Genomic DNA, 11,740 nt, shown 5'->3' with positions numbered 1-11,740 from the left:
TGAACTCAGTGGAAGTTTGGTCGTTGTCTCCATGGGAGCCAGAATTCCAGCCCAATGTCCAATTTTATGACTTCTTTTACAGTAAATCCAGTTTACACATGCATACTTACTACTTCTGGATTTTACAGAATTATATCAAGCCAGATGTCAGTGGCATATGGTGAGAAAAATCACATTTCATAAATCATCCCTTAAACTCTTATCAAAAGATAAGGAAACTTTTGTACAAGATGTAGTAAGAACTGAACAGACATTATTCTTCTTTATCAGATGACACATCTGTACTTTGATGATGAAAAACACTCATAGTCACTGAACACTGATTTACAGGGAGGGTCTGGTTGAAAACTGCAAGACTGAGAACTGAATTTTAACACACCAGAAGGTTTGAAACTCTTGTGACAACCCACAAACAGTGTGCAGCCAGTATGTTCATAAAAGGATCAGGGAGAAACTTTCCCTTTTACTCTGTTAAAAACCACATGTTCCTGAAGTACATGTGCTTGCAAAAAAGATTCTGTTCATTACATCACTTGAACCAAACTTCTCCTTCTTAAACATAACCAGAGGGAGGTCACACCATTTAGCAAACAAACAAATTCTCCTCCATATCTTTCACTTGAGCTCCATGTAGGGCCATCCACACAGCATGTATTTATTGCAGGATTGGGACCTGACCAGCACTGAGTTGCAGTGTGCTATAAATGTTTGCACTTTACCCTTACAAAATATTATGAGTATATTTAAACTATTGTGTGCTGTCCGTTTTAAGAATTTGAAGCGAGTAGTAAAGACCTTATAGGGGGCTCTGAAGACAGCCCCTCTCATTCACTCAGGTCCTCTTTAGGTTAATAAATGTACCACAGTGTATTAGTTGGTCAAAATATGGGATTGTCCAACACTATATCATAATATCCACGCACAAAGGGAGAGTATTATGGCTGCACATGAAACCTTATCTGTGTCATTTCCTTTCTCGAGTGTTTTTTTTTAGACTAGAGTTGTCCCTTGCACAAATTCCAGCAATTTGCATACATAACCTTAACTGATTTCTGATAGCAGCAGTGGCAACAGACAGTCTCTTCTCTCAGCATTTTTGTACTTTTGCCAGTACTTCAATATCAAATAGATAGTACAGGATTTCCCCTGGGATTTCATCCTGGCATACAGCCATTCTTGAAGATAGTTTCTCAAAATAGCTTAAGAGTTTCATTTAACACGTTTGCCATATGCTAAAATGAATTAGAAGCATCTATTTTCCTGGGACCACTAGACTGGTGTTTTCAGCATGGACTAAAAGTGTCCCTCATTTTTTCTGGATTTCATTCTTATGCCTTCACAGCTACCCTTATTCTACATACATTTGGTACCCCATCATTTTTATTGTTGAAAATTCTCTACATCCAAAATAAATAATGAGCTGAAGTGATGGGAAGAGTCACATGGCCTAACAAAAAGAATCCAGAAGTATTTTAAGATTTGAGCATCATTTTGAAGGGGTGGGGTGTCTTTGCAAGTCTGCTGCATCCTGTCTCACACACTTGGATGTTGGCTGAGAGATACAGACCTCAGCATTCTCAGGGTGTCATAATGCTCTCACCTACACCTTTGATAACTGGTAGTGACTGGTCTACTACTATGATGATGCTTAGTATACATTTCCAATTCCCTTGTCTCAGTGAGGAAGGAAATGGAATAGTACCATGCAGTATTTAAAGGCACAGTAAGTCACTTAAGTAAACTCAAGCCTTATGCAGGCAGCATGAAGTTTAAACTTACTTTTCTTTACTTGATCAGGAAAAAGAATCCAAAGAAATCTGAAGTGGGCATCAACTCCCCAGTTCTGTTGGTGAAAAGATACAGTGCAGGTTTTCCTTGCTTTATGTGGGTTCTGTATGTGGGAATTTGCTCTTATGCGATGACCCTTGTTATACCAAGAATTCGTTATACGTGAGGTAAATTCACTCTTATGCGATAGGTATGGTCGAAGCCCACAGTCAGCTGCTTCGTGCAGTGGATTGTGGGAGTGGTGCACACCAAAATATAGTCTCCTGTGTGGATCTGTGCTCCTCGCTTGTTGCCTGCGAAACGTGTTTCTGTAGCTGCCATCCCCATTATGATAGTGTCCTGTGCTTACGAGTACTGTCTGCTGTTGGTGAATACCAAAATTGTCTTGTAAAAGTGGTAGAAATGGGTCTGGGGGTCAGTACAGTTGACGTCTTGGAATAAATCCCTATTTGTTACATTGTAAAGTGGTTCCCTTTATGTGAATTCAAGTTGTGCACTATTTTCCAGGAACACACATACAAAGCGAGGGAAACCTGTACTAAGTCACACTTCTAGCATCATGCTGGTGCTGATAATCCCAATCTGAAGGAACAGGAACAATCCAACAATGTCTATAACTACTAGAATGACAATGGGGGGAGAAAGCACAACACTATAGCTTAATACAGGGTCTTCATAAAGTCCTTGTGCACTTTTAAACTTTAATAACTTAGGTTGTAGGTATGATAGAAACAATCTGTGAATTGCATTTAAAAGCAAATTTATTAAAGTTTTAGTACAACTAGAGTACACAATGCTAGACTTCATAAGTAATAATGAATTTATTCTTAAATAAGATGGAGCTCCATGCCACTATACTCTTAATGTACGACAGTTCCTCAATGACGTTTTTCCAGAGAAGTGGATAGGCACAGGTGGACTAATTCCTTGGCCGCCTCGTTCACCTGACCTGTTGCCATTGGACTTCTTTTTATGGGGACATGTTAAAAGTGTAGTTTACTTGTCAAAACCATGTTCTTTGGTGGAGCTTAGGGCTAGGATCACCAATGCAATTAGTGCAGTAACTCAAGAGCAACTGAGAAACGTTTTCAAGGAATTGGAAGATCACACTGAGCACTGTATCATGATGGATGGTGGTTATGTTTAAGACTAGCATTGTGTACTATAGTTGTCCTAAAACTTTATTAAATTTACTTTTAAATGCCGTTTATCGATTGTTTCTATCATACCTACAACCTAAGTTATTAAAGTTTAAAAGTGCACAAGGACTTTATGAAGACCCTGCATATGATAGCAAGCACTGCTCCATACTTATTCATAGGGTTTGGGTTAGGATCATCTCCCCAGTCCTCTGACAGTAGCAATGAGACAATAAGGTTACAAAAGTACTGGAGCACCCTGAAACTCCTTTTTAATAGGCTCTGGTGTTCTTGGAAAACAGCGATGGCCGAGAAAATGAAGAAAAAAATGTTTAGTTTGCTATTTCTTATTTTCTTCTGTGTGTAAAACTGTGCATAATTGGTAACACAAAATCTTTCCATTAGCATATAAAAGGTTGCAGGGAAAACATATCAAAAAGCATTCTAGATGAAGCAGCCCACAGCACGTTTATAGGTTTCTTGACTGATGGACAGATTACTATTCTGCTATTCTCACCCAACCAGAACTAAATACAAGTTCCTCCTACCACTGTCTTTGCAAGTGTTTCATCCCTCTTCTGATCTGCTGTTCAACAATATGCTATGTCCCCCTGCTGACTCATAATACAAGAGCAATGTTAGGAACTGGTAGTAAAGAAAGATGAGATGCACCTTAGGTAGACATGGAGGCAATCTTGAATCTCCACAGACCTGCCTTCCCTGCACCTGCTGGAAATCCTTGCTTTTCCCTGTCTCTAGTGCTGGTTAGGAGACAAATTAAAATCTTGCAAGTGAGCTAGTCTTTAGCTGAGGCCAACCTGGAGTTTAGCTCAAGAAGAGTTAAATAAAATCCTCCTTTTGCAAATAAAGTAAATACCTCAACACAGGGGTATCCAACTTCTGGACAGTTGCGGGGGGGGTGCTGCATGCCACGCAGGCTACAGACCATAGCACCACACACCACGAGTCTCAGACCCCCAGGGTCTCCTTTGCTGTGTTCACAGCCCACGCAGCTCAGTTTTCCTCTCCTATGTGTGCAAGACACTCCTACTCTCCCCCACTGCACCCACAGCCTAGGTGGCCCGGCTTTTCCCTGCCATGCACACAGACTAGGCATTCCCACTCTCCCTTGCTGCATGTGCAGCCCGGATTTCTCCCTGCTGCATGTACAGCACCCTTCCACCTCCCAACCCCATCCCCACCCCTGACTCCACGAGCAGAGGTAGGAAACAGAGGCTGGAGGAGGAGCCTGGATGCTCTGGCCACCAAACTGTCACAGCCATGGGGGTAGTGGCTGCCAGGTGGGGGCCAGGGGACTACATGTTAACCCCTTAAGAACTGCATGCAGCCCATGGGCTGCCAGCTAGACAGCACCTGCCTTCACGCAACTGAAGCAGAAACATTGCAGAGGTTAAAATAATTCATAAGAAAATATTTTAAAGTCATTTCTACTGCAGCATTCCCTTTGCTGTTTTCTTCTAAAGCTATATGTTTAGATTTGTCAGCCTTCCTGTCTATTTAAAGATGATAAAAATAAACAAGCATCTCAAGAGCCACTTTTGTGCTAATAAATGTGACCTATGAACTATATCTTTTCTGTTTAGGATGATAGAGCATGCAAATTAACATCCAAGAAAACTAATCTGTATAAAACTCAATACCAGTGGGATTAGGGAAAATGTTCAAAGGTAGACAACTAAAGAGCGAGTGTCAAAAATCTTAACCTCTCCGTTCACAGGAGAAACCATTTAGCTGCAATTTGTATTTCAGAGTTTAGGAAAAGTCATTTGCCACATAACATATTTCTGGGGGAGGCAAAGGAGGGAGGGAATTTATGCGGGAGAATTTCAGATAGACTTTACTGTCAGACTTCATTTATACCCGATTAAATCAAACATACTCTTGACATCAAAGGATTTACACCAGAGGTGGGCAATTATTTTGGCTGGAGGGCCACTTAATGAGTTTTGGTTAGCTGTTGAGGGCCGCACACATAAAATCATTCAGAAGATATATTTTTAACAAATTATAGATACAAAAAATCCCATATTAAAAATCAAATATAAACTATACCATATTTTAATTTATTTCAAAAATAATTTTTGTCCTGATTTGTGTTTTTTTGAGTAGGGGATATGGAACTGATTATATAATGGCTCAAAATAGTCTTACTCTTCTATTTGGGGGGGGGGGGGGGGGCCCCTGTGTGCTAAGTCCTGGGAGCCAACAGTACGTGGGAGGAGAGAGGGAATGGAGCAGGGGGCACGTGCAGCCGGGCTTGCCTGGACAGTGCAGTGCAGGTGTAGGTACAGGTGTGATCCATCCCCACCCAATCCGGTCCATGGCTGCCCCTGCGGCACTCTGCATGGGGCTGAGTCCTGCCTGCTCTTGCCCAGGGCATCCCACACCACACTCCCACCCACACCTGCCTCATACCTGCCAACAGTACTGCCTCAGCCCCAGCCCCAGCCCCAGCCCCAGCCAGCATACACATCTTCCTGGCAGGGCTGTCTTCCACCCACTCAGCCTGGAGGTGGCTGCTCGTTGCTCCACATGGCCGAGTGGGTGGAAGGCAGCTGGTACCTGGAGCTAGAGCTGGGGCCCTGCATGCTGAGGCTAGAGCACAGCAGAAGGAGGAGAAGGAGCAGCTGGAGGTGGCGGGGAGCCGAGCAGTACCTGGGTGGCTGCAGCAGGAGCAGCCCACTGGGAAGCTATGTGCGCTGGCTGGGGCAGTGCCATTCATGGGCATGGGGCGGGTGCAGGCCAGAGCACGGCACCAGCTGTCCCAGGCAAGAGTGGGACGGGCTTGGCCCCATGTGGAGCACTGCAGGGGTAGCTGCAATCCAGATACAATTATTTGGCAGACTGATGTAAAATGAGGGTGATACCAAAACCAAGACTACTGGGAGGTGATACCAGTCTTCTCCATATGGTCATAGCCCTGCATCAGAAATAGGCCAGTAACAATTTTGTATCCCTGTGTCATTTCCTAGAAGGTATATGTGCAAGTTAGATATAGTTTTACTTATATCTGTGCATGTGGCTACCTTGATTGTACATTCAGATAAGACACTTGCATATCTAAATAGGCTTTATATGGTTAAACACCCTGTTTTGTACACTTCCTGCGGGGTGCACTAATGAGCAAAGAGAGGTATGCACACATACATGTAAACGTACTTTACATGATCTTCTGTTTTCATCAAACCCAATAATGTTCTCCAATAATTCCCTTGCCCACCAGGAAAAGGGACAAAAGGGGAGCATAAAACCAACTTCCTCCAGTGCACTAAGCACCGCTAGAATGCAGCTAAGGGTTGAGGACAGCATTCTTCATCATTAAATGATAAATTCAAAAGCCATTAGGGTCATTCCAATATTTAAAAACAGAACACATTTCAAATACACCAGACCAAATTCTGCTCTCCATTACAACAGCATATCTCGACAGACCAGAAGTACTTAGTACTAAAACTAGAAAATCCCATTTCAATCAAGACCTGGCTGTGGTGTTTCCAATCATTCATCTGCAAACCCAATATTTCTCCTTCAAAAGCAGTGCCATCACTCCATTTCTCAGCCCTGTATTAACAGCTTAAATCTTGATGTCAAATTCTGTTCCATACTTCCTCAAATGTTTCCACATAAAGCATTATGCTGTTGGATATCTGCTATATTAAAAGGAGGAACAGTGGCCTGTGCACTTTTTATCACAGCTGCCATGCAAACAAATTTTTTTCTCCTCAAGATATCCTCCCATTAAACTGTATGATGATCATTGCTGCCTATCAGCCATGAACTAATGTTATAAATCATTTCTGATTCAGAAAAGCATGGCATCAAAGGCTTTTTTGTAAAGTATTTTGAGCTCCACTGGTGAGAAGAACATTGTAAGCTTCAACTAATATTCTTTATTAAGTCACTTCTGAAGCAGTAGCAGCTTATTTTCAAATCTGAGATAAGATTTCAGAACATGACAATATGAAGGATGCAATACAGCAGTGTCTGAAGAAGGGCACATTGTTTATAGGATTACAAAAAGGTTGTGTATGACAACAAGAAGATATTACATACAAGAAAGGGACAGAACCTTAATTATTGAAGATCAGCAATTACTTTCACCTTCAGGGCTCCATGGATTTCCACTTTCATTACATTACTGCTGACTGAAAAATTATTTATATGACAATGCAATGATTATTTTCCTAATACATCCTTAATTACTTCATAATTCCTGCATTAAGACACCATAATTTGATATCATAGAAAGCTCTCTGATGTCCTACTTGAAAGATCTGTGAAGTCTAAAGCATATTTGGAATAAGTTTCCCCATGGGGTGAAAGGAAATATATTATATAAGGCTTTATTCAGACAGCTGGAAAAAAAAATATTTGTGATATTATTCTCCAGTGGATTTCATTAACTGACAAAAATGAATTTGCAAAACAATAATTGAAGCTGACATCTGCTCTTGAGAGAAGTGTAAATTGAAAACAGGCCATGCTATTGCTGTTGGCTATGTATTGAATACTGAAATTATAAAATACTTGGTGAAAAGATACAATAGATATTCATTTTGTCAGGGGTGGTCCAAGCACAATGCTGAGAACTAAAAAACACTTGTCTTGGCACTGAGACTATAGTCATGTGCTGGAATCCAGATGACCTACCAAGGCTTTATTGTTTGGAGCTAGCAACATTTTATTATAAACTTATCATTTATGGAAACATTCACTCCTTAGCACTTCGCTTCTGGCAGGTACTAGTACAAATTAAAGTCCAGATCCTTTGGTACTTTTTAGCTGTTTTGTCCTGGCATGTCCTATGAAGATTTGTTCTGGCAGAATGAATGACACTCAGCAAAATATACTTCTACTAGAGTTATGCAAGCAACAGTTTGTTGGGGTTTTTATTCATTTCATTGCCTGAACCCAAAAAAGTGGGGGGAAAAGTTATTTTGAGTGTTTTTTCTATTTTTCTGGCAAAACAAAGCATCAAAAAAGAATTTCTGATTGAACAAACTTTTAGTTACTTGTCAAGTTTGTCTGTAACTTTTTGAAATTAAACTGATATGAATTTATAGAGAAAACATATATGAATTATTTTGCTTTTAAAATTTCAAATAACAGTCAAAAAGAAACATTTTGTTTTTCTGCCCTTTATGACAAATTTGTAAAATATTTAAATTGGCTGAAATCCGTAGTTTTGTTTGTGTAAAAAAAAAGTTTTGACTGAAAAATTTCTTCCAACTCAATCACCTACATATATGAACAATCATATATTAAACAACTGTTTCCATTTTGTTAGTGACAGGGCATTGCCAGGGCCCTCATCTCCTCTGCTTTTACCTATGGAAGTAACATAATGAAGCAGAGGGGCCCCGGGGCACAAGCAGTAAATGAGGTCAATAGTTTAGTGATCAAGATAAGCAATTCCTAGACATTAAACATAATTCTTACATAGCTGACACAGACTAGCTGTCTTACTATCAAAGATCAATACTACCACACTAAAATAATTATAGAAGGAAGACAAAATGGCTGTTGATTGATTACAATAATGTATACCAGTGTGACAAAGAATTGCCTGTCTCTATTTTAGTTTTGAAGCAGGTTGCAGTGAGACTACTATTCTGTAATATAAACAATATGTAACACAGTTATAGCACTGAGACTGGTTTTTAACCAGCTCCTATAACAATGTTACTTTTCAATCCATCTTAACATGTCTTCTTTAGACTTAGTAACTGTCCATTTAATGAGAAATAAATGAGATTACATCAAATCTAATGGCCCCACAAGAGATTTCACTATCAAAACAGTCACCATTTATCATTCTTCTGGATATAATTTATATTATTAATGTATTATTTAATATTAATCATATATATATATATTGTTTATATATATATTTTTAATATAAATTTATATTTATATAACACCCATTTCCTAGTCATAAATGAGTCCCCAGTGTCAAAAACCGGAAGTACTTTGGTCCACTTCTGGGCTCACCAGCGAACATGCGGGGAGCCCCTCTACACTCCTGTAGGATGCTCCATCCGCCCCAGCAACACAGCATTCACAAGCCGCGCTGGTACCTCGAGGTATGTAGAAAAAACATTTAAAGCTGTGTCTATGTCCGAATCTCTGATTCTCTGAATCAGCATCAAATCTTCAGATTCAGAATCAGCCAAATCAAATCAGGGACAGTGAATCGAATCAATGAATTGAATCACTGTTCTGATTTGGGCCAAATCCAAATCAAATAGGATCCACTTCACACACCCCTAATTATATATATGGGAGTTTTTTTGAGACAACTACTAGTACCAGGTCCTTAGTCACAAGTGGTGCAGTTCAGATCCTACAAAGAAAATAATCTAAACACAGTTCACAGATTGCAATAATTTGCTAGGCAAGGTAATATTCCTTCACTTCACTAAAATCAGTTTAGTGAATATTCTTGTTTTTAGCACTGTCACAGCGTACAACATGAGCCAGATTAGGCAAAAATTGATAGTACACTGAATTTTAGACCCGCTTCACTTTTCCTATTGTTTTATTTATAACAAAGCAGGGGTGGGTGTGTATGAATATCAGTTTGGGGGGAGGAGGGGGGTTGTTTTTGTGGGGGGGGGTTTCCCCAGAGGACACACAACTGTTTCTTCATTAAACCTGATGTGCAGATAGGCAATGGTTGCCATTAAAAATCAATAATTATGCAGTTAGGAATCTAGGACTGGGAGGACTATCAAATCCAGTTGCCTGCATTTGCAGGCAACCATTTATTAAAATTTTCCCCCAGATCTCTACTTTGAGCCCTCACATACACCTAGGCACAAACCTGGAAACACTAAGAACACTTGACAACTTGCCATACGTAATAAGCAGAGATGAGGGCCAATGCCCTAGCACTGCAATGACAGGAAAGTAACTGGTCAACATCGTATGAGAGTAACTTAACATATAAAATAACAGTACCCTCATATAATACTGTGTGGTAACTGAGGGTTTATGCTACATTTTTAAGGAGACTGGACTTCAGTGGTTCTCTGTTGGCATGCCCCCAATGAAAGATGATCCACGATACGATCAGAAGCAGAGGACATTTTTCCTTCCATAAGGTAATTTTTAAATTCAGTTCACATTTTACTAGAATTTGAAAATCGGGGAAAAAGGGATAAGCAGACTTATGTATATGACTGAATGAACCAGTAAGACAGCACCATAAACGTAGAAGGTTATTTGAATAAAGGAAAAAAATCACCTTTTGCTATCTATCATTAAAAGTTACCACTGGATGTAAGAGACCCATTTCCTATTCACGAATGACTCTACAGTGTCAAAGATGCAAACACATGAAGTCATGTGAAAAGTGTGATTAATAGAATCAGTGAACAAGAAGTTTGACTTGGTCCATCATTACTAATAGCAAGAACACTGCAGGCTAGGTACCAATTTTCCAAAGAAATTTCTCACCAGGCTCTGTAAATAATAGTCTTGGGAAGAAATGGAGAATTGGGTAACAAATGACAAAATTATGTTAATTAAATTATCAAACCTATAATGTTATCATTTTAGCTCTTGTAGTACATTTTAACAATCATATTCAAAAGAAATTCTAATGTAAAAAGACTGCTGTAGAATTTAAGGTGCCCTTAAATATATGAAGCTTTAATACAATCAATTTAGTGCGCCCAATTCACATTTATACTGTGAAGGGGTCTCTTTAAACAAGTTTTGACCATGCAATAGGGCCTTGGAGACCGTGTGTATTAAGTTCAAGTTTACTTTAAAGTCCTTTTACACATCCACAGCAGTGTAAAGGGATCCCAGATTAAAAGAGGAACAGGCCTAATATACTCTATGGAGGTGCTTCACAATTTCATCATTAGGTGAATAAATACCAAATAAAAGGGATAAAAAGTAGCAAGTGTGATCAATAGGGCTAGGATTTTCAGAGGCCTAGGAGGATTTATACATCCAAAGACTACCAGCTCTCAATGGGAATGTCTCAAGGTTTGCGAAGGTACTTGAGACACCTAAAGATACAAAAAACTGTATAGCAGTAACAAAGGTTTAAACAGATTATGCACTTAAAGGGCCCTCTACATGTGCAAATGAAGGCATGACAGGATCTAATGCGTGACCCACACAATCATACCTCCTGCCATGCCACATGGACCGTTTCTAGACATTATAAATTTGAGACTACTAAACATTACCACTCAGGTGTACCTATGATAATAACTACATCCGTACATCAGTTCTACATCATATAAATTAAATGAGATCTATGAAATCGAACCAAGAAATTCCTACCTTGAAGCCTGTTTCCTGAATTATGGGCACAATACATATCTGTACTCAAAGTCAGGGTATTTCAGATGTTTTACTCTTGACAAAATCTTAAATGCAACTGATGAAATCTAGGGTGCTTTATATTTCATAGATTTCATAGACATTAGGGCTGGAAGGGACCTCGGAAGATCATCGAGTCCAGCCCCCTGCCCAAAGGGCAGGAAGACAGCTGGGGTCACAGAATCCCAGCAAGATAAGCATCCAGTTTGCTCTTGAAGGTGTTCAATGTAGGCGCTTGAACCACCTCCGGTGGCAGGCTGTTCCAGACCTTGGGGGCTCGGACAGTAAAGAAATTCTTCCTTATATCCAGCCTGAAACGGTCTTGTAGTAGTTTATGACCATTCAACCTAGTCGTCATCCCTTGGGGCGTTCTGGTGAACAAATGTTCCCCCAGATACTGGTGGTCACCCCTGATAAACTTATAGGTGGCCATCAGATCATCCCTGAGCCTG

The 11,740-nt window shown here is 39.9% G+C and overlaps 1 protein-coding gene across 1 annotated transcript in view; it reads right to left on the bottom strand.

Moving 5' to 3' along the window:
* Window positions 1–11,740, bottom strand: part of NEK11 (NIMA related kinase 11) — a 205,092-nt gene that overhangs the window by 3,938 nt on the left and 189,414 nt on the right. The gene's annotated exons all lie outside the window — the stretch shown is intronic.

Source organism: Alligator sinensis, unplaced genomic scaffold, assembly GCF_000455745.1.
Source record: "Alligator sinensis unplaced genomic scaffold, ASM45574v1 scaffold54_1, whole genome shotgun sequence".
In the NCBI taxonomy this organism is placed as follows: domain Eukaryota; kingdom Metazoa; phylum Chordata; order Crocodylia; family Alligatoridae; genus Alligator; species Alligator sinensis.
The sequence above is the reverse complement of the archived record's forward strand: the minus strand, read 5'-3'. Positions and strand labels throughout refer to the sequence as shown.